At 32.8% G+C, this 24,829-nt stretch overlaps 1 long non-coding RNA gene across 1 annotated transcript; it reads right to left on the bottom strand.

The window, feature by feature from the left end:
* Positions 1-22,499: 22,499 nt before the first annotated feature.
* On the bottom strand, positions 22,500-24,586 carry LOC108914496. Its single transcript, XR_001964676.2, has 3 exons — positions 24,090-24,586; positions 23,737-23,955; positions 22,500-22,579 (listed from the first exon to the last, which is right to left on the bottom strand). It is a non-coding gene; the product is annotated as an uncharacterized LOC108914496 (long non-coding RNA).
* Positions 24,587-24,829: the final 243 nt, after the last annotated feature.

Here is a 24,829-nt window from a genome sequence, read left to right as displayed (position 1 = left end):
TCCAAGGTCACTCAAGGTCATCCCAAGTTCACCCCAAGGTCATCCCAAGGTCGAAAGTGGAGGGGGGAGTCTCAGCACCGGCTATAATAACCTACTGATATTGTCAATACAATATGTCTAGTAAACCACCCTGGGTTTGGAATTATTTAAAAATTTAAAAATTAATACTAATATAATAATGCTGAAATAATATTGCTCACAAAATATATTTTAAACAGAACTCTGAGCTTCTCTTATTTTTTATCGCGATATTAGATTACGTTTATATAATTGGAATGCTATGCAGATTTTTATGCTTATTTCACAAAAGATAAAACACCTGTAAGGAAATCCAAGATTCAAATTGTAGGAAACTCATAATACACCAGTTGAATTACAGTTTGAACACAGACAATATAGCGTATCGCTACAGACTGCTACTTAAATGCTGGAAATTGGCAACCCGAAATGGAAGCAGGGTCTCCTTAGCCGACATCCAGCTATAAAATTTAGCGTGGTAACTCTTCTACTTGGTAATAGACGGCAGTTCCAGCGGTGGATTTGTTGCCAAATAATAACTGCTAAATAAATTTAATGCTTTCAATTATGTAATTAAAGAGATAAGGATCTTGTGTTTGGAAATCACATTTGCCTTAAATGTCAAATAAAATAAATCAAGTTAGAATTAAAACTATGAATTTATCTAATTAATTATTTATTTTATATCACCTTGGAATGGGAAAATTAAAAAACTCGAAATTAATGTTTTTAGATTTGTGCGTCGACTTCCAATATGGTACGATATTAACACCTATGTTTAAAAAAATTGCATTATACAGGTTGTGTATCCTTAGATGGGTACTGCCTCTTATTGTTGATTTCTTTAGATAGGTAAAATAATTATTGACACAAGTGTGCCATGGATGCCATTGGCAATGCTCATATTTGTGACACAAGGCGTTCAAAAAAATTAACATAATGTAAAATTGCTGGAACCTCAAGGAGTACTTGAATACGAAATTTATTTAAAAGAAACAACACATCATCAATCAATACAGAGATAAGATAATGCGTTCGCTACTGCTGTTGCAATTTTTGACTTACTTTTTTGTTTTTCGACATACCGACTTCGGACCTTTTCCATTCAACGCAGAACGGACAAACAGAACCAGGAGTGTGGGGAGAGTTTTTCAATAATTTTTTTGATTTAACGCACCGTTTCCGAGTTACACGGCCTTTTTACTATAACACAACATACCTCTTGTTTCCAAAATTTATTTTCGACATACGGACTTCGGACCTTTTGCATTCAACGCAGAAGGAACATACAGAACCCGGGAGGGAGGGGTTGACATTTTTCAATTATTTTTTCGATTCAACGCACCGTTTCCGAGTTGTAAACACTTTTTGATCCTATGATGTCACACACCATTGCTCCCGATTTTTTTTTTTTTTGACATGCGGGTTTTGACGTTTTTCACTGGTTCACCATGGGAGATTTATTTGTTCACCATGGGAGATTTTTTGATACTTAGAGTCTAAACAAATACTGTTTTTTTTTCTTTCATATATTGTGACACCCCGCTCTGCGTCACCCACCGAGTGCTCTACTCAGAACCAAGGGGAAATTTGTTTATATTTCTAGCCATTTCCGAGTTACGAGCAAAAAGCGTTTTTTTTCTTATACTGTGTGACATCCTAGATCGATAACGAAGGCTAAAAAGGCCACGCGCTCTACCCTAGGCTCCTTCCCTAGGTGTCCTGAAATTGCTGGGAAGACTCCTGAAGCCAGCAGAGAGAGAGAGGGATAAGCTCTCTATGAGGACAGAGTCACTATATCTCTATCGCACACTATAACTCTATCTCTCTCGCACACAATCAGACAAAAACGACAGAAACGAACCTTCTTTTAAAAATACATGGGATTTATCATTATTAGAATAACCCATTTTAATTTAAAAAATTTAAAAAATTACAATGGGTTATTCTGATGAAAAATAAAACATAATTAACTGTATTATTCAAATAATAATAATGTGCAAAAGTTCTTCAGGAATATTGGCAAATTTACTTTAGAGGAAGAATCCCGTCAACGAACACTAAAAAATATTATTAGAAACCTTAGGTGGCCAGAAAACAGCCCCGATCTCATTGTCAGTCCATTAGACATTTTTTTTACCTGAAAATTTACAAGTATTGAAAGAAAAATACAGGATGAAATGCTTGATAATTTTGAATTTGTTTTTGAAGCAATTAATAGTAAATTAAAACATATTTTCAACTGTATCATCACAATCACTTGCATGTTGATTTGTAAAAATTGTAGGAATATTAATGTTATTTCGTTTTTAGGTATTATCCTTATGTTGTTGTAAAGGTTAGTTATAAAAATCGTTGTTTGTTATTTTCATAAGGATGAATTTTAATTTTTTTTAATGATTTTATTTATTTTAAACATATATTTTATGCCAGCAAATTTTGATGTCAAATGAAATAAATGAAAAGTCGTACATTTGTATTTAAAGTTTCTTTCTATCTTTAATTATTAAACCTGTAAGTGGATGTCAAAATACAAAAAAAACGGTGCCTACATTCCGCGACGTACTAATAACCCACCTTGTATATTAAATAAATTTATCGTCATCATCAAATATTAAAAAAATTATATTACAAGCTGCTTAAAATATTATTACGAATTTTGTTTGTTTAGAAATATATTTTCTGCAGTATTTCAATACCAAAAAATGAAAATAGTAGGTTAGCTAATTAACGAAATTATGATTAAATAACTTAATTGTTACACCGCTGCAGAATATCATATGAAACTACATAGATATTCGTTGATTCTTTAAAAATATTTCTATCAATACCTACATCATACATTTAAGTAAATACAGTAACGCAAAAAACAGATATTGATAAGAAAGTGTACAAAAGAAATCCGTAAGTACGCCTGGCAACATTACCAAAGTCTTGTTTATATGTTGCTAGGATACGGGTAGGTGTGCAGGCCGCTGCATTTGATTCTTCCTAAAATTCTGCTGGTGGTGTACTCTATCGTCAATTCGAAAATTTAAAACTGCCGGCCTATTCCAGGAGCGGTCTGTGGCGATAGCTATTTTGTCTGTGGTTTGAACGTAAACAAACTATTAGTAGCCATTTTATTGCACTTTATGACGAAACTTATAACCCGAAAAAAGCAAATAAATTGCAAAATTACGTATCTTTTGACTTTTTTTACTGCTTATGAAAATCTAAATGACTTATCGGAAAAACAGTTATTTTATATTATAAGCAATTAAATTGCCTACAATTTAAGGTCATATTTCACCAATTTGTTAACTGTAAAATGAAGGAAGCACGCGAAAAAGTCAGTTTTCGAAAATTGCACATTATTATTGCAAAAAGCGATGGATATTGATGAAATTTATGGAAAAGACGTTCGATCCAATGACCAACATGTGTGACAAAGGCCGATTCGATTGATCTTGAAATTGTTACTCCAGCTATTTGTTAATTAATTTTGTTCCTTTTCTTGTAACTAATTGTTTAATTGCCAAACGTTAATTTTAGAAGTTAATGTCGTAGATATAGGTTGATCCATAGAAATGTATCGAAAAAAAATGTCAAAGAGTTGAAATTAAGTTGCCCTTTAGAATTAGCAAATTTGGACGTATAAAATAGCGTTACAAACAACTTGGCTTACTGGTAGAGTGTTTGTCGTAAAGTTACTACTGTGCCCGATTAGTCACCTCGAACGAATGTAGTACATTAAGTGCTCATTTCCTGTTGTTATCCTGTTTACTCAGTCTTACGTGTCCGATTAGCATACCACGGTCTGATTGACCACTAGTTTTAGCAACACCCGAGGAGGTGAGGGATATCTTGGGATATCTTGTGGCATTTCAACGCCCGCAAGGCATCCGGATGTGACCAGATCAGAAACCGAGTACTTAGAAAGCTCCCCCACAAGGGAGTGATGGCGCTGCTTAACATCGTCAACGCCAACCTGAGATTACGAAGATTCCCAGGCAGGTAAGATTCTAACCTTTGCTTTCAGCTATAGGCCGATTAGTCTCCTGTCGATGATGAACAAGATAGCAGAGAGGATCATCCTGACCAGACTGCAAGAGAGCTCGAACAAATTGCAAGTCATTCCCGTTGAGCAGTTCGCCTACCGCAAGTTGCGGTGAGGTTACTTCTGTCACCGAGTGCGTTCTGCGACATCGTGGCTGATTTGAAGGGACTATGATGTGTAATGTAACAATAGTAACTATGTAAGTTTTATTATTTGGACGCGTTGCGATATTCTTTGTGCCAAAATATTTGGTACTTTCCTATTTGTACTTATATTTTTTGTTTTCTTTTGCCTCTTTAGTATAAAGTATTTTTAGTATAAAGTATTTTTATAATATTCATTGTATTAATACAATAAGTATAAATAGCAATCTGTAGTTTTCACCTTTATAAATAAAATGAATACATAGTCATTACATTATTATTTTCTACATTCCAATACTTTCATAATGTAAAACGTTATAATTTCAGTTTATGTTACTTTCTTTTTGTGGTTATAAAATAAAATTACGTTACAGTACGACACGTGACGTTACAGCCATAGACCGCCAATAAAATAATGTTCCATAATAACATTATTGGAATTACAATCCATCATTAACCGCAACGGACACTCAACAGAGCAGCAGATTCTCAGGTTAGTAGAACATCTGTCCGCAGGTTTCAACAACCGAGAATTCACTGGTGCAGCCTTCTTGCACGTCGCCACGACCTTCAACAGGGTCTGGCACGATGAATTTCTTATAAAAATACTCGAATACTGGTGAAGTCCTTCCTTAGAGGCAGGCAGCTGAGAGCGAAGGTAGAAGGGACCCTACCCAACTTTCGAGACATCAAGCCAGGCGTCCCCCAAGGCACCGTGCTATCACCGCACCTGTTCAACATCTGTACGTCCGATATGCCCAGGACAGAGCGTACGACCGTGTACCTCCAGATCGTCAGACCGTCAGCCAACTGGAACTGGTGCAACAGGTGGAAAATAGCGATCAATCCGGAGAAAAGCACAGGTATTATGTCTCCTACAACATCAAAAACAAACTGTATGCGTATGTTAACAATCACCAAATTTGCATCATGCTGAAATTAGTAGTGTAGAGACTAAATAAAAATAACTTTTTATTTTTTACCTTTGAGGGCCAGTAACTTGTTATCGAAGGCCCATATGAAAAAAATTTATATGAAGAACTGATATTATTTTGGCCTCATCTAGTTGTACTCGACTTTTTTGTATCAAGTACCGGGACACCCTGTATAGTATAAATACAATAGTATAAATAAAATACGTTATTTACACTATTATAGGTTAAGAAAATATCTTGTCTTCATTTACATTTTATATTTTATGTATCATATTTTAATTTTAATTTATGTAAAATCTGAATAATTTTATAATATTTTGTTTTAGGCTTAATGGCAATGAAAGTAGTAATTTATTTATAAAGTAAATGCTTCTATTCTGTGCAGCAGAAATATTTTCATTCAATTCATCACAAACGTAAAACTTTGATAATACCTTATATTTACAATCTACAAAATCCATATACAATAATGTTAAATATTAAGGGTATTTATCGTACATTTTTATTAGTTATAAGTAGATATATTAATGTTTATAATCAATATCCATTACATGATCATTTTGTTGTGAACTGTTTACATAAATCTTCGATTATACAGGCTGTTACAAATTCGTTTCTCACTACTGGAATCTCGGAAACGGTAAGAGATACGAAGTAACTTAAATGGGGGCAAAGTTGCATAATCAGTGGACCAACATTATGCCTCTAAAAAATCAAGGCTAACATGATTAGTTTTCGAAATATTTGAAAAAAACCGAAAGTTTGGAAATCCGTTTTGTTTCATTTCATCCTTGTCTGATGTCTGATTAAAAAAAGAACACTTTCGTATGGCAACTTTTTACCTTCAATGGCATAATCAATTTTTATATGCAACGTTTCGTCTCTCCAGGACCATTATCAACTTCATTTTTTTTAAATACGGCCTTAGAAATTTTATTACATTTTTTGCAAGTCTTCATGGCCCCCAATAATGTACTACCTCAGCCCGAACCAGATGAAGACGGTTTGTCTCGAAAACTTCATCTTCAACGTATGCGTTCCAAATTTATTAGTTTTTTTTTATTTCTATGTTTATTGAATTATCGTACAATCTAAGTATCGCTAGATCCTGTGAAATCCACCTAGTTATTTAAACTATTACCATCATATCACGTCCTAATCTAATTTTTTTCAAGATATTCATACAAATACATTTAACATGCTCTTTCACAGTTGCGGTTCAGGTATAATAAATTCCGATCATATTACGCTTAGCTTTTCAACATTTGTCAAAATGGAAACGTGACTAGCTTCAAATCATGTGTAGTTTATAGTAAGAAAGATAAAGCAACAATATTTATAAGGGGGATAGCTAGACCCCTAATAGCCCGAGAGCCAGCAACCGTTTTGAGTTAGTCATTTGGCAAAAGCTGAAAATTTTTCCTACGCTTCATTTGGTATCACTAGTAACTACATCGACCTCCAGCTCGCGCAGTTCCGGGGGGTGTAGCTGCGGCAGCCTCCCAAACACGTAAAATAAAAAAATAAAAAAATTAATACCGCAAAAGCTGAGACTTTGTCGACAAGTTAATTATGTTATAAACAAAAGAAAAAACGCAATCCGCTGACTTTAGAGTGGCAAAAGTTGAAATTTGTTAATACAATAGCTAATTTAATAAGTTAAATGAAAAAAATACTCAGTTTTATATTTAGTGAGGGAAAAGTGCTCAGCTGATAAAGTTAAAGATGCAACGCGCCCGCGCGTTTAGCGATGTGCTGCACCTTCAACTCGTCAGCTGAGCACTTATACACCACAAAAACTTCAGCGGACCATTTTTTTCGTATAACTGGTTAAGTTGACTATTACTTTACCAAATTTCAGCTTATCTAGCGCATATTTTTGACTTGTTTAGGTGAAAAGCTGAGGCATAACCCCCCACTCTAAAGTCAGTGGATTGCGTTTTTTCTCTTGTTTATAACATAATTAACTTGTCGACAAAGTCTCAGCTTTTGCGATATTAGTTTTTTTATTTTATTATTTTACGTATTTGGGAGGCTGCCGCAACTATACCCCTCGGAAGTGCGCGAGCTGGAGGTCGATTCTCTTACTAGTGACACCAAATGAAGCGTAGGAAAACTTTTCAGCTTTTGCTCTTTTGGACATCAAAAAAGTTAGCTGGCTCTCGGGCTATAAGCTTCCCATCCTTACTTTCAAAGTGGCTTAATTGCATACAGGATGCATGCTAGAAATTTAATGTCGAGTTTAGTTAACTTCAAACCTTCATAAGTCGTTTTTTTTTTTAATGGAACACCTTTTATGTTTTTCTATATTCTACTACACAATTTTATTCTCTTTCGAACGCTATCAGGGTACCCTATACTGATCTCTTCTAGTTTTTAAGTTATCTATTATTTTTTGTGTAATCACCTAAAATCATGTAATCTCTTGCGAGGATAACTGTGGAATTTCAAACAGCAAAACTTCAAAACAAACAACTAAACTGTCAATTTATTGTTAGTCTCTTGCAGTCACAGTTTAATTTAGTGTTTATAAGAAATGGAAAACAATACATATTCAAATGCTGATATTTTAAATTTATTATTCATTCACGGATTATAAACAGAACATGTACAGTTTTTAATGAGACATATCCAAATTTGCCACCAATGAGCGGAAAAAAGTTAAGAAGAATTTTAGCAAATCAACTAGAGTATGGTCGAATTTGTGCAGAAAGAATTTTACCAAAACCAATAGCTTCAAATAAAGATAATGTAATAAATGTGCTAGCCTATTTTAATCTTCATCCAAAATCCTCAACTCGTGCCACAGAGTATGATTTAGGCATTTCGCAAGCGTCCATTCACAGGATGCTAAGAACTAATGATATGCATCCATATAAATTTAAGCTACTTTCTACTCTTCATCCGCGTGACGCATTGCACAATTTTGTGATACGATGTTAGAGCGATAACAAGAAGATCCACAATTTTTGCAACATAGGTATTATTTGGACAGATGAGTCAAAATTTACGAGAGAAGATATTTGAATAGACATAATTGTGATCATCTGAAAATCCTCATGTTATCCGCGAAAGAAACTTTCAAAATAAAAGCGTAAATGTTTTTTGTCTAATTAAAGATAACCGAATTTCTTGCCATATCTACGAAGAAAATTTAAATGCCGACAGATATCTCAATATTTTGCAAACGGTTGTGGCAGATTTTCTAGATGATATACCTTTAGACCAACTAAGGAAGTGTTGGTATCAATTAGACAGAGCTCCACCTCATTGTCACAATCAAATCAATCAACAGCTGACTGAAATGTTTGAAGATAGATAGATGAGACGCCTAGGACCGTGGAATTGGCCCGATCTCACTCCATTAGATTTTTATGTTTGGGGAGTAATAAAGCAAAAAGTTTATTCTACCTACACCCGTTGCTTCAAAAGAGGGTTTGATTGCTCGAATACGAAGAGCGTTCCATTAATTGCCTGCACTTGAAATAGCAAAAGCGGTGACTGGTGGTGTTATCTCTAGAATCCACAAGTGCTTAGCTGTTAATGGTTCATATTGAACATTTATGAATTTTTAGTCATTTTGTTTATCTTAGTGCATTATTATTATTATCAACATACATAATTAAAATCGTGTATGAAGTTTTTTAGAATTCTTCTTAACTTTATTCTGCTTATTGTTGGAAAATTGGGATGTCTTATTAAAAACTGTAAATGTTCTGCTTAGAATCCCATTGCAACGTCTGTGAATAAATAATAATAAATAACTGGTGACTGTTCAGTTGTTTGTTTTGAAGTTTTGCTATAAATTTCGCAGCTATCCTCGCAAGAAATTACATGATTTTAGGTGATTACACAAAAAATAGTAGATAACTTAAAAACTAGAAGAGACAGGTATAGGGAACCCAGATACCATTCGAAAGAGAATAAAATTGTGTATCAGAATATAGAAAAACATACAAGATGTTCCATTTAAAAAAACTGACTTATGAAGGTTTGAAGTTAACTAAACTCGGCATTAAATTTCTAGCATCCTGTATGCAATTAAGCCACTTTGAAAGTAAGGATAGGAAGCTTAGGGGTCTAGCTATCCCCACTATAAATATTGTTGCTTTATCTTACTATAAAATACACATGGTTTGAAGCTAGTCACTGTTTCTCTCCATTTTTTGAAAAAAATTAAATATCTCGAAAATGGTTAATTTTCATAAAAGTCCACCCCAAATAACCCGTATAATCTAAAATTGCAATAAAATACAGGGATGGCCAGAAGTACGGAATAAAATTCATTTCTTTTGAATGGGTTTATTTTTTTTTAAAACGTCGAAACACGTTAACTGATTTTGATTTTTTCCCATCTTTCGGTTATATAATAATTAATTTTTCTTCAACCCCCTAACCCTCAGCTACCCCTACTTTTTTTTCAAATGGAAACATAAGGCATTAGGGGGATCGTTGAAAAGCTTATAGAAAACCGAATCCAGCTATACCAAATAAACAAGTTTTATTTTTTCAATAGCAAGGTGTTTAGGGTTGTATAAAACACCTACTTAACAAGTGAAATAAAATTTAATTATCTTCAGTGTTATCCTCCATGAATTTGCACAGAATAAAATAAAGAATTTGAAACTGTACCTATCACTGCTAACGCAAAAAAGGTATATTTTTTATGTTGCGTTTTTTTGGCACCACTTACTTGCCAGGCTTTCTGGTTAATTTTTCGCTTTAGTTGTAAATTGGAGTTCGAAACGTTACTATTGTGTCAAAATCAAGTTATTTACTGAATTGCAATGGTATTGTCGGAAAGGCAACGCATCGAAATCTTGATATTGCTTGGATGTGGAGACAAAATAAGAAGTCAGGCTGAAGTGCGCGATTTATTTAATGCGAAATATCCCGAAAACCAAATCTCGCAAGGGACAGTTAGTAAAATATTTCACAAATTTGAGGAACACGGTACAGTACAGACTTTGCCCAAAACTGGACGGGCACGTGCTTTGAATGAAGAAAAGAAATTAGACATTGCATTAGAACTTGTTGAAAATCCTCATACTTCAACTGTTTCATTGGCCCGCAATCACGATGCTTCTCGAACTGCAATTCGAATGTTTCTGAAACAAGAGAAATACCACCCCTATAAGGTATGTCTTGTCCAAGAGCTTTTGGAAGACGATTATGATAGGCGATTACAATTTTGTGAGGAAATGATGAGACGGTGTGACGACAATAATGGTTTTCAACGAGACGTACTTTTTTCGGATGAAGCTACGTTTTATTTAAATGGAGTGGTTAACAGGCACAACTATCGCTTTTGGTCCCAGGAAAATCCACACTGGACATGCGAATCGCATACGCAGCATCCACAAAAAGTTAATGTATGGGCAGGTATCATCAACAACAGAATCTTGGGCCCATTCTTTTTTGAAGAAAATCTTACTGCCGCACGCTACCTGGATTTCCTAACATTTGACCTGATACCTGCTCTAGCTGTGATTTTCCCTCATGAAATTGATCCAGATATACCGAATGAAAGAATTTGGTTCCAACAAGATGGCGCTCCCCCACATTTTGGTATTGATGTTCGAAGATACTTAGATGAAATGTTTCCAAATCGCTGGATTGGTAGACGGGGTACAGTTGAATAACCGCCAAGATTCCCCGACTTAACACCCCTGGATTATTTTCTTTGGGGATATTTGAAAGAAAGAGTCTACCAGGACAGACCGGATAATATTGAGAATTTAAAGAACAAGATTAGGGCAGAGATGCATAATTTACCAGCTGAAGTCATTCTGAATGCTGTGGACAGCTTTTACTATCGTTATCAACAGCTGAAGTCCTTGTTTACGATAATGGTAAACAGTTACATTTATGTAGAGCTTTAATAGATACAGGCTTTTAATCGCATTTTATTACGCAAGATTTTCATTAAAATTTTGAAATTAAGCACCAATTATATTTCTTTTCCACTAACAATATAAACGAAACATCTACAACTATCCTAAAAAGCACAGATATAGAAATCAAATCTTGTCACAACAATTTCTCATTTAATTTAAATTAAAAAAAAAACACCACAGAAATGAGACAACTCCCCCAAAACCAAAGCCAAAGGATGTGCGGAAGGGGGTTACACTTGAAAAAACGCGGCCAAACACCCATTATCCATCGACATTGTCAGTGCCGACACCAGGGATGGAACTTGCTATGGTGGCGGCTAGATAATACCTATAATCACTTCTAGTAACTTCCTCAATACAAAACTGACATAACAAATTTAACAGTACCTTCAATGTTGTATTGGCAGATTCAAAGTTTAATATTCTTGTCAAAATGGACTTACTTATTGGTGGTTTTTAAGTGAGTTATTTTGGGAATTGGGCCAAATCAAATAAATTTTCTCAATGGTCAACCTTTGCAGACGATACCAAAATAGGATTATGTAACCTGAGGGGTTATTTCTTTAATTATCTACCTTTAATTATCTACCTTTAATTAATTGTCTATTTAGTTCTCGAAAGAGTTACTACTTAATTCTCGAAAGAGTTACTACTTAATTCTTGAAACTGAGTTTATAATTATCATTATACTTTAATTAATACGTGGGAACTTAGAAATGTTGTATGTTCAGAGAATTACTTCCAAGCACTTACCATTCATCGCTTACGTGGAATGTAATCCAGGGACTATACAGGGCGACACTGAAGTTGGAGAAACAAAAGGAAACACCAAAACTTCCAGGAAGGGTTTTATTAACAATAAACAAAACAAACAAACAAAATAACAACACAACGGCTCGACGACATTATTAATTTATTTATTTACACACGCGACAGCGTACCGAGAGTCGGAGAATGCGCGAATTTGTATGAACAAAATTTGGAAAAACTTTATCCATTATTAAATTTAATTAATTAGCCCGAGACTCTACAGTTAATAATTAGACTGCTCAATGTGAAACTCAAGGAAGAACTGACTTTTTCTCCTAGATCTCCTAAATTCCACAATTCGCTTTGACCCGCCTGTTGTGGTTCTATAAAAAATTGTATTGTTGAGGTATCTAAGTAACAGTACAGTGTTTTTATTAGATAGCTCTGAATTGAATTGAGGAAAAAGTAGAGTTGTACTTGACAACGTAAATAAAAAGATTAAACTTCACATTGAGCATAATTTCCCCTATATTATAATAAAAAAACAAGAAGATACAGTCCATTCACGTCTCTTATGGTGAACAGTTAAGCTGCATCATAAGATTTGGTCAAGCTTCGAACCGGATTTAAAGAAAAATTCAGCCCTAAGTCCCTACGCATTTTACAAAAGGTAAAGAAGATTAATTTCTTATTTCAAAGTTATAGTAGTCCCCCCAAAGAAGAAATTAATACAGAATCACAGTCCCGCTTCGAAGTTGCAGTTCCCTATCACAGTTGAAGTTACAGTTCCCCATCGCAGTTAAAGTTGCAGTTCCCCATCGCAGTCAAAGTTGCAGTCCCAGTCGTAGTCAAAGTTGCAGTCCCAGTCGTAGCCGAAGTTGTAAGTCCCAGTCAATCAGGAAGCTAAGAGTTTCTTCGTCAGAAGTGTGAAATCTGAAGTGGAGGTGCTCTCATAGGTTTATTTAAAGTTTATTATAATTGTTTTCATTTTCATACCGGAAAGTTGTAAATTTAAAACCAATTTATCTTTATAATAATACTCAAGTAAGAATGGAAGCTTTACGAAAGTAAAGAGCTATTGCTAAATCATCTATAACGCGCATTGAGAAATTTTTAAATAAATCCGTTAATGATTTACAAGTCAAAATTTTATATTTTAAAGAACGAGAACAGAACCTACGTGAAGCTTCCATAAAATATAGTGATTCGCAAGATGAAATTGAATACTTGGATGATTCATATGAACAATTAAAAGATAGAGAAATTGTTGAAAGTAAATTCTATGGCACATTAGAAAAGATACAAGAAGCAATTGAGTCAAGAGAATCAGAGAAATGTGAAAATTCAATTCAGAATCGAGTACAAACACAAAATATACCCACAAAATTTAATGTAAAACTTCCCGAAATAACTATTCCTACATTTTCTGGAAAGATGTCAAATTGGCTGTCATTTTATGAAATTTGTACTTCACTAATAATAAATAATTCGCAATTGTCAGAAAATGAACGCTTCATACATCTTAAAAGTTATTTGAAAAATGTGCCTCTGAATTTGATTAATAACTTACCGTTAACTAATGACAATTTTAAAACAGCACTTAAAATTTTAGAGGAAAGATACTCTAATAAAGTTTCAATAATAAATTCACATATAAAAAATCTTTTAGAAATCCCTTCTCTTGCAAAATGCAATACACACACATTGAGAGATTTTATTACAAAAACGAGACAAGACATTGAATCACTAAAAAATTTAGGTGTTCCGGTGGAGCACTGGGATTTACTTCTTATCTATTTTTTTCAACAGAAACTTGATTATAATACTCGCAAGGCCTTTGAAACAGAAAAGAATCCGAAAGAGTTACCCACACTAGCACAATTTTATACATTTTTAGAGAAAAAATGTTTAGTTCTAGAAAATTTGTCAGTTAATGACACAAACGCACACTGTCAAAATTCTCAAAGGACTACAAGAACGGCATTTCATAGCAACGCAGTACATAGTTTGAAATCTAATTCCCAATTCTTTAACAATTGCTTATATTGCAAACAACAGGATCACAAAATTTATAACTGCACAAGGTTTAAAGAAATATCACACGCTGAAAAGGTAAAGTTTATAAAATCAAATAAACTTTGTTTTAATTGTTTGGGTACAAAACACATCACAATAAATTGCATTGCACGAGGTTGTCGCATTTGTTCGAAAAGACACCATTCAACACTACATATTCCCCAAAATCCCCAAAATTCTCAGTTATATATTGCACAAANCTTAACTTCTAGCCTCCCTAACTCTGTTAATTGTAATAGTACAAGAAAAAGTTAAGAGGCCATTTTTATGTAGAATTGTCTGCTTTACAACTTTCATGAAAAACTTTTTTTTCTGGCTCTTACCCTTTTTGAGTTATCTTGAAAAAGCCCTTTGTTTTATCTTTTTCCACCCTTGGCCGGGGGTTGAACAAAAAATTACTCTCACTTATTGTTATAATATACCTTAAACTAACTCATATCAAAAATTCAGCCAAGTTGGCAAAATTTCGATTTAAAGGCTTAGTTAATTGGACTAAGGAAAACTTGCTCAATTTAATATTTACTTACCTTTTTGCCAATACTTCCAATATTTTTCGCGTACTTACTACAACAACATAATATAACCAAAACAAACAAGTCATTGTAAACAAACAAACAAATATCAAACGTGAATTTCAGTGTGGAAAAGTTAGTAAAAAATTTAAAGACACTAGATTTTACCTAGTGAAAAAACTTGTAACAAACGTAACAAACTTAAAGTTACTTCCTTTTCCTCACCCCGTTCTTCGTGTGACTGGCCAAGCTCCATCCCCTCCCTGTTGCGAATCTGGCAATGCTAGTTGCACAGCCATGGTTTGAAATCTAATTCCCAATTCTTTAACAATTGCTTATACTGCAAACAGGATCACAAAATTTATAATTGCACAAGGTTTAAAGAAATATCACACGCTGAAAAGATAAAGTTTATAAAATCAAATAAACTTTGTTTTAATTGTTTGGGTACAAAACACAAATATCACAATAAATTGCATTGCACGAGGTTGTCGCATTCGTTCGAAAGGACACCATTCAACACTACATATTCCCCAAAATCCCCAAAATTCTCAGTTATATATTGCACAAAGTAGTCAAAACGCAAATAATCCTTTACCTCACACAAGTAATGAAAATTTCACTCACTCTCAGGACACTGTTAGAGATTCTCGCACATTTGATGTATACACACACAATAGTAATAAAAATAATACTCCTTACATCCACAATGAAAGTTCTACTCACTCACGCACAGTTGATTCACTTACACAAAATGATATCAATGATCCTTGTTCCTCAAGACGTTTAGACAATACTCAAACAGTTTCAGCTTTTTCTACAAAAAAATCCCAGATACTTCTAGCCACAGCACTAGTAACACTATATTCTTCAAATAACGAGCCAATACAAGCACGAGCATTATTAGATGGAGGTACCTAGTCAAACCTCATTTATTACAGAAAAATTAGTCACAGATCTTAAGTACAAACCATATACAAAAAATTTGAAAATTTCTGGAATTTGTGATAACAGTACAATTTCTAATAAAATGGTAAATCTCATTATTTACTCAAATGTGGAAAAACATGTAAGTTTTCCTGCATCTTGTGCAATTTTTAAAAATATTACTCATAAATTACCTCAATCTCCAATCAAAGTTAAAAACTTTCATGTGCCTAATAACATAAAACTGGCTGATCCAACATACTTCAATCCTTCTGAAATAGATATGCTTATTGGAGCAGATGTTTATTACAGTATTTTATCCGATGGTCTAATAAAACTCGGGAGAAATCTGCCAGTTTTACAAAATACGTACCTTGGTTGGGTAATAGCTGGTAATGTGCCTATTACAAGTGTAAAGTCACATCATATTTTAAATCAAACAGAAAACAATGTTTCACACTTTTCAAATACAGTTGATTTAGATCACAGTTTAACAAAATTTTGGGCATTAGATGAAATTAGTGAAAACCCTGTATTATGTCCAGACGATAAACTGATATTTGAAACCACAACACAAAGGTTAGAAAACGGATCATATCAGGTTAATTTGCCACTACAAACGGAAAATGAATATGTAAAATTGGAGATTCATTTACAGTTGCTCAAAACCGATTTTTTACTTTAGAAAAAATGTTTGAAAGAAACACAAATCTATTTCAGTTGTATAAGAAGTTTATAGATGAATATATTCAGTTAGGACATGCAAAATATGTGCCTTTAGAACATAAATTTGGACAAATTCACAATAAATACTTTTTACCACATCACTGTGTAATAAGAGAAGATAGCCTCACTACAAAACTCCGGGTAGTTTTTGACGCTTCATGTAAATGCGCGACAGGTTATTCCTTAAATAACATCATGTTAAAAGGATATCAAGGACAACCTGATTTATATGACATATTAAACAGATTTAGACTTTACAAATTTGTAATAGTTTCGGATATAGAAAAGATGTATCGCCAAGTTAAAGTAAATCCTTCACAAAATTTTTTACAAAACATACTTTGGCGAGATAGTCAAGTTGAACCTATAAAATGTATCGAATTACAAACTGTAACTTATGGAATTAATAGCGCGCCGTATTTGGCGTTCCGAGTATTGAAAGAAATTGCCATTAAAGGCAAATCTAAATACCCATTGGCGGCTGATGCCCTGTTAAATCAGTGTTACGTAGATGATAATTTGTATGGAAGCGATAGTTATGAAAATTTGATGATTGTTTACAATCAATTAAATGAATTACTTAATCCTTCGAATTTTAAGTTACATAAGTGGTGTTCAAACTCGAGCGATTTCTTGAACAATATTAGTTCTCATAATTTACAATACACATACACAATAAAAATAGATAATATGTCCAGTAAGGTATTAGGAATATCTTGGAATCCAAAACTAGATTCTTTCTCTTTTATAGCTCCCTATAAAACACAAGATAGTAATTTCACTAAAAGAGAGGTTCAAAGTTATCACAAATGTTTGATCCACTAGGTCTGATAGGACCAATAGTAGTCACAGGAAAAATTATAATGCAAAGGATTTGGATAAGCAAAATAAATTGGGATGAACAATTAGATCCACAGATACTCATTCATTGGCGAAAATTTATAACAAATATGTTAGATTTAAATAATTTCAGAGTTCCTCGATATTTATTTAGTAGTTATGACATTCTTACAATTGAATTGCATGGATTTTCAGATCAAAGCTTATGGAGCTTGTATATATTTAAAGGTAGTTTACATAAATAATACAATTTCTTGCAACTTAATTTCTTCAAAATCAAGAATAGCACCAATTAAAACAATATCTCTGCCAAGGCTTGAATTATGTGCCATGGTACTCCTTGCAAAATTAACACAAAAAATATTGTCAATTTACCCTCCTAGGTTAAAGTTTGAATCGGTAAATTTATGGACAGATTCACAAATTTCCTTACACTGGACATTTCCTTACATTTCCTTACAATTCACATGCCTCACGTTGGTCTACTTTCATTAGTAACAGAGCCTCAAATATACAAAATCTTACGACAAATCACCGGTGGCGTCACATAAAATCTCTTATAAAATCAGATATATGGTGGCATGGTCCAAAGTTTTTGCATCAAATCAATTTAAATTTACATAACTTTGATTTTATTTTTACATAAGAAAATCCTCCTGAAGAAAGAAAAGCATTTTTAACAATCAATCGAAATTTGGCTTATGAATATTGGAATAACATATTTAATAGGTTCTCTTCATTTATTCGTTTACAAAGAACAATTGCCTATGTTTTAAGATTTATTAATAACTCAAAACTGAATTCAGAAAAAATATTTGATTAAGACAAATAAAGCGAATTATAAAAAATTGCATTACATGTTTTAGATTTAGAACTCGATCTTGTCAACAAATTATGGTAAATTTACCAAAAGATAGAGTTTCCATAGCGCGACCATTCCAAAGAATAGGAGTAGATTATGGTGGCCCATTTTTCATAAAATCCTCAAGATTACGTAAGGCGCCAGTTATGAAATGTTACATTGTAATTTTTGTGTGCATGGTTACAAAGGCAGTTCATATTGAATTAGTATCAAGTCTATCTACTGAATTATTTTTGTTAACTCTTAAAAGGTTTATTTCTCGAAGAGGGAGTCCGACAATAATATACAGTGACAATGCTATGAATTTTCTCGGATCTAGAAATCAATTAAGATAATTATTTGAATTTTTTAAAAACAGAAGAAGGAATTTTTACAAGATCAATTTCTAAAATTTGCCTCTTTCCATATAATGATTAATGATTAAATAAAATTGTTAGTTTTTTGAAGATAAAACTTCAACGCGGGGGTGTATGTTGTGGTTCTATAAAAAATGCATTGTTGAGGTATCTAAGTAACAGTACAGTGTTTTTATTAGATAGCTCTGAATTGAATTGAGGAAAAAGAAAAGAGTTGTACTTGACAACGTAAATAAAAAGATTAAACTTCACATTGAGCATAATTTCCCCTATATTATAATAAAAAACAAGATACAGTCCATTCACGTCTCTTATGGTGAACAGTTAAGCTGCATCACTTACAGTCTCTTCCTTTTTGTAGTATTTTTCATCAAATATTACATTTCGAGCAGCAACAATTTTACGGTTCTCTTCATCCCATAATTTATATCCTCCTGAACATACCATTTTTTCCCTTTTGCATCAAGCTTGTGTCTTAGCTCCTTTGGTACATGATTACATGCAGTGCTACCGAAAACTATTAAATGTGCCACATTTGGAATTTTTCCTTCCCATAGTTCACTAGGTGTCTTGGCCTTTGATACTGTGGGACTTCTGTTTGTCACATATGCTGAATAGTAAATAGCTTCACCCCAAAATTCTCTTGGTAAATTGGAATCCAATAATATAGTTCGAGCTTTATTCATTAAAGTCCGTTCATCTCTGGATTATATGCCACCATATACTGTAATCTTATGCCTTTTACTCTACAAAATTCTTGAACTTCTCTTGATACATATTCTCCCCCGTTGTCGGTCCTCAACTTTAACAAATTCCTACTAAAATGTTTAGTAACATAATTATAGTAATGCTTGAATTGCTGAAACACATCAGACTTATTTTTAATTAAATAAACCATAACAAAATGGGTATAATCGTCAATGAATGTAACGAAATAATTATAACCGTCCCAAGTAGTGGGACTAATAGGTCCACATACATCGCTATGAACTAATTCTAAAGGTTTTGTTGCCCTATACCCCGGTTTGTTAAATGGTTTTTTCGTCATCTTACCTAGCAAACACGGTTCACACAAAACATTTTCTACATTAACTTTTTTAATATTTCCGATTCCATCTATTAGATTACTTTTTGCTAACTCGCAAATACTATTTAAACTTAAATGACCAAAACATTTATGCCATAATTGTACAGATCAGTTTTACTGTCAGAAATGGAATAATTACCGTTAATCTTTTCTACTTTCATATTTACTGAATATATTGAACCATTGCTGTTGCCAATCATTATTAAGTTATCGTTATTATATACTTTTACATAACCGTTATTGAAAACAACTTTTAGACCTGCATTTTCCATCCTTGAAACAAATTTTTTCTTAAATCAGGTACATAATAGACATTCTTTATCGTACTAAATTTTACTACCTTATTTACTACACAATTAACTTCCATATTTTCCACTCCTATGTTCCGTTTTTTGCTGCTGAAATTTTTCTCGGGATCCGTAACTCGGTGTATTCGCTGAACTGGTCCTTGTTGTTAATCAGATGATCTGAACAGCCTGAATCAATGCACCACTCCACATTTTCTTGCTCTTCACTTTGACATTCATTTACTTCACTTGTTGATTGACATACAAAAACTGATTTTTCCTCTCCATCTGCTACAAATGACTGATGACCTCTGCCTTGATAAAATTGTTGTCCTCTTCCTCGTCCTCGATAATATTTTCTCTCATACCCTCTATTCTGAACTCGTTCCTGCACCTGAGTGCCTGACATACCTGTCAGTGTTCTGATTTGTTGGATAAAATTTTCTTTGATGACATTGGAACTTTATGTGGCCTGGCTTCCCACAAAAATAGCACAAAAATGCAGAATCAACGTTTGTGCTGTCTACCTTTGATTTCTTTCGCTTTTCTTCTTCACCTAGTAGTCTGTTTTTGACAAAAACTAATTTCAAATTTTCCACTGTCTCTAATGCTGTAACTATCGCTTCATATGATTCGGGCATTGACATTAAAACGTAATTTATTTTTTCTTCAGACAGTTCACTATCCGCGTCTTTTAACTGTGAAAATATTTCTTCTAATTGAACAAAGAAATTCAGTAGTACATCTTTCTCGTTATATTTCATATCACTTAATTTCCTTCTCAAAAATAATTTGCTTCGAACACTTTTTTCTTGAAATTGTCTTCCAAATTTTTAAACATATCATATGCCGTTTCTTTGTCCTTTAAATACTCCAAGTGACTATCTGCTACTACCCCTATTATAATTGCTTGGGCTCGTGCTTCTATAGATTCGTTTTCTGTTTTCTCGTTGAACTGTACATCTTCAATAGCTTTTATAGCTTTACTTTCACATAGTATGCTTTTGATTCTGAACGACCATGCTGCAAAATTTTCCCCAGCAAAGGGCACAATGTTGAATTTCTCTCTGCTCAACATATCGTTGTTTTCTTAAGCGACTCAACCCTCAAGCGACTTTGTGTGTGCGTGTGGTTGTGTTTTGGTACGCTCCGCTAATTAAACACAAAAATATAGTGAAAAGGTGTCGTTAAAATCCTAATGACAAACTTTGAACAAAGTTAATAAATAAATACGTCATATGGAACATTTTACTGCTATTAATTGAATACTTTATAATAAATCAGTGATAATTTATAAATATTTAGACTATAAATCGTTGAAATGTGTTCTTAGACAGGACGCAGAAAAACTTATCATAGGTGGATAAGATAAACAGACTAAAAACAGTGCGAGACTTAAATGTATATCGAATTAAATTGACTAATTATGACGAGTAATGCCAGTGCATTAGTATGCTGTAAATGCGTTGTTGTGATAAGACACAATGCACACAAAATTCAGTGCAACAAATGTCTCTCTTGGATTCACAGGGATTGTGCCAATTTGACTATTGAACAAGTACAACACTACATAAGGGAATCAACCATAGATAAAGGTAAAAAGTGGCTTTGTAATTCTTGCTAAAAATTAAGGCAAGATCTAAATGTCAGTAGAATAGGTCTTGACAAGACTGATGCGAACACCTCTCAGACAACTTTAAATAACGAATCTATTATTACTCAAGAAAATAACTTCTTAAAAAGACTAGTTAAAGAATTAGAAGAAAAAAATGATCTCCTAAGACAAAATAAGGCTCTACTGGAACAAAGAGTACTGGAATTGGAAGAAAAACTGGACCAAAGAGGAAAGATAAAAAAGACAAAGGAATTGAATAATAAAGATAGACAAATGTGCCAATTAGACTCAGCTGATCTAGAAACTAAACAGACAAGAACTGAGAGAGAGGAAATCTCCACTCCACAAAGCATAAACTTATTAAATCAACCACCAATAATACATAGCTATAGAGATGCTTTAGTATGCACAGAAAATGTTAAAAACAATACAAATTCACAGAAAAGCAGGAAGATAAAAAAGCGAAGAAAGTTCTTGACAGGAACAGCAAAAACTGAAGATCATGAAGATGACTTCATAGGTAAAGACGAAAATAAAAATAAGAAGGCGTGGTTCTTTATTTCAAGTGTAAAAGACCATGTAACAGGAGAAAAAATAAGGAATTATATTTTACGAAAAACCGGAGTTACAGATGATGAAGAATTAGTGATCAAACATCTCACAACGAAATATGATAATATAAGAAGGGATTGCAAATGTTACCAAGTAGGCATTAAATTTGACCTAAAAGATATGTTATACGACCCAAATTTCTGGCCAAGCGGGGTAGCCTATAGGCGTTTCGATTTTGAAGCGGTCAAGCATGATGAACCTCTTGAGGCGGGTTTTTAAATACAAAAACTAACGAATTACTGTCTACATACACAATATTTCATCAAAATATGCAGTGTTTAAAAAATAAGTTCTTGGAACTAGATTTGTTTACAAGAAGTTTGGAAAATCAACCAGCCATCTTATGTATAACAGAGCATTGGTATACATCTGAAGAAATATTCTGCATGCACCTGGATGGTTATAATATAGCATCTGTATGGTCTAGAGAAATTGTAAAGAACGGTGGTTCCTGTATATTTGTATATGAGGAGGTATACGATTTAAAACAAAAAAGTCTTGAATGTAATGTAGAGTGTTCGTCTGTTGTTTGTCGGGAATTAAAATTGCTAATTTTGTGTATATATAGACCCCCTAAGGGTAATTTAGATATATTTTTTCAAACACTAGCGGAAATACTAAATCTAGCACATAATTCTTTTAGAACATATAAAGTTATCTTATGTGGAGATTTCAATATTGATCTACATATTAATGCTAACATAAATGCCCAAAATTTTAGGAATTTGTTACTTATGTACAATTTAAAGCAAACTATATTTGATCCTACTAGAATAACAAAAAATTCTCAGTCATTGATAGATAATATATTTATAAACTTTGATAATGCTCATATAGGTAAAGTAATTACAACAGCTTTATCTGATCACGAGGGCCAGTTACTGGAACTTGAGGCACCTGAAACAAAAAAAACTAAAATAAACAAAAAGAGAATTTTTTCAGAAACTAAAATGCAACAATTTAAACAAGAACTGCAAAAATATGATTGGGCTGATGTTTATTGCGCGGAAGACCCAAATAAAACATTTAACAGATTTGTAAGTACATTTAAAAATATTATGAATATACTTTTTCCGGTAAAAACTTTGAGAGAAATGAAAAAATCAAAAAACTGGATCACCCAAGGTATAAAGATATCTTGCAGAAATAAAAGAAATATGTATGTACAAAAAAGGAATCGCGAAATATCTACTGAAATATATAAACAGTATTGCAGTATTCTCAAAAAAGTCATATACACGGCAAAAACATGGGCACATATGTCATATATTGAGTCAACAAAAAACAAAGGAAAAGCCATTTGGAATTTGGTGAAAACTTTTAGTGGAAAAAAAACTAAAAACGACGATACGATATTAAAAAATATTGATATTTCTGAAAAAAATAAAATAAAAGTTTTGAACAATGTAAATAACTTCTTTGCAAATCAAGGCGATCAAGTCAATCACATTAATCATATTAATGTTGAAAAAGACAATCAATTTTCCGATAACACCATATTTTTACTTCCGACCGACCCAAATGAGGTCTACAATGTAATTATGAGTTTAAAAAACACTAATTCTGTAGGGGAAGATGAAATACCAGTTAAATTACTTAAATTTACAGCGGCTGAAATATCAATTCCACTAACATACTTAATTAATTTAACATTAAAAACAGGAACTTTTCCTGAAAATCTTAAAATTGCCCATGTTAAGGCCGTGTATAAAAAAGGTGAAAAAAGTCTTAGGAACAACTATAGGCCTATTGCATTACTGTCAAATATAAGCAAAGTTTTTGAAAAAATAATCTATAACAGAATATTACATTTTTTGGAATGTCATAATCTGCTTACAGATGCACAAAACGGGTTTAGGAAAAATAAAACAACAACTAGGGCTATATATCAGGCATTGTGTGAAATTACAAGATTATTAAATGAAAAAAACAGTACCATGGCTGTATGCTTGGATTTATCCAAAGCGTTTGATTCTGTGGATCATGACATTCTAAATAAAAAGATTCAAATGTATGGCATTCGAGGTGTTGCCTCAGAATTGATAAAATCTTACCTGCTGAATAGGAAGCAGTGTGTTGTAGAAACGGACGATACTGGCGCTCTCATAAAATCAAACGTAGTATTAATAGAAAGGGGTGTACCTCAGGGGTCGATATTGGGTCCTTTGTTGTATATTTTATACACAAATGACCTGCCCTCAACAGTTGATGTAAAAACTATTATGTATGCTGATGATACATCTATAATAATCGGTAATAAAAATAAGGAATACCTAAAACAAATGGTGACCGCCACATTGGATTCCCTGGGAGACTATTTCTATAAAAATAATTTAAAATTAAATAAAGAAAAAACACAAATAATCAACTTTACATACAAAAAGGAGGATAATGAGATTATACATACTACTGGCAATGACATCATAACATCTATGAATAGCACCTCCTTTTTGGGGGTAAAGATTGATTCACGTTTGAACTGGAAAACCCATGTAGACCATGTTGGTCAAAAGATCGCTAAATACTGTTATGCTCTAAAAGTAATAGCTCAAAATATTAATATTCCTACAGCATTTATAGCATACCATGCATATGTTCAATCTCAAATAAAATATGGAATTGTCTTCTGGGGAAACTCTAGTGATGCTATCGATTTATTTGTACTACAAAAGAGATGCATTAGAAATATTCTAAACATGAAACAGACAGATAGCTGTAAACAAATTTTTATTGAAAAAAGAATACTTACCTTAGTGAGCTTATACATATATGAAGTAATTATATTTGTTAAGCAAAATATAAACTTATTCGCAGATTTTAACTTATCTCATTTATATGATACCAGAAACAAAAATACATTAGTGACTGAAAATATAGTAAAATATAGTTATATTCAAAGGAATGTCCCATATTCATTACTAAAAATTTATAATAAATTACCTCTAGATATAAGAAATTTATCGTGCAAAGATATTAGGGTAAAATTCTTTTAGACAAAGCATATTATACTTTAAAGGAATTCTTTGAAGATAATATATATTGATTTATTGTCATTATACTATGTATGTATGTATCAGTGCATAAATTGTGTTATTTTGTTCGTGTTTACTTATCAGCAATGTTAGTATTGGTGTGCATCTTGTTTTA

Source organism: Anoplophora glabripennis, unplaced genomic scaffold (assembly GCF_000390285.2).
Source record: "Anoplophora glabripennis isolate ALB-LARVAE unplaced genomic scaffold, Agla_2.0 scaffold1228, whole genome shotgun sequence".
In the NCBI taxonomy this organism is placed as follows: Eukaryota; Metazoa; Arthropoda; class Insecta; order Coleoptera; family Cerambycidae; genus Anoplophora; species Anoplophora glabripennis.
The sequence above is the reverse complement of the archived record's forward strand: the minus strand, read 5'-3'. Positions and strand labels throughout refer to the sequence as shown.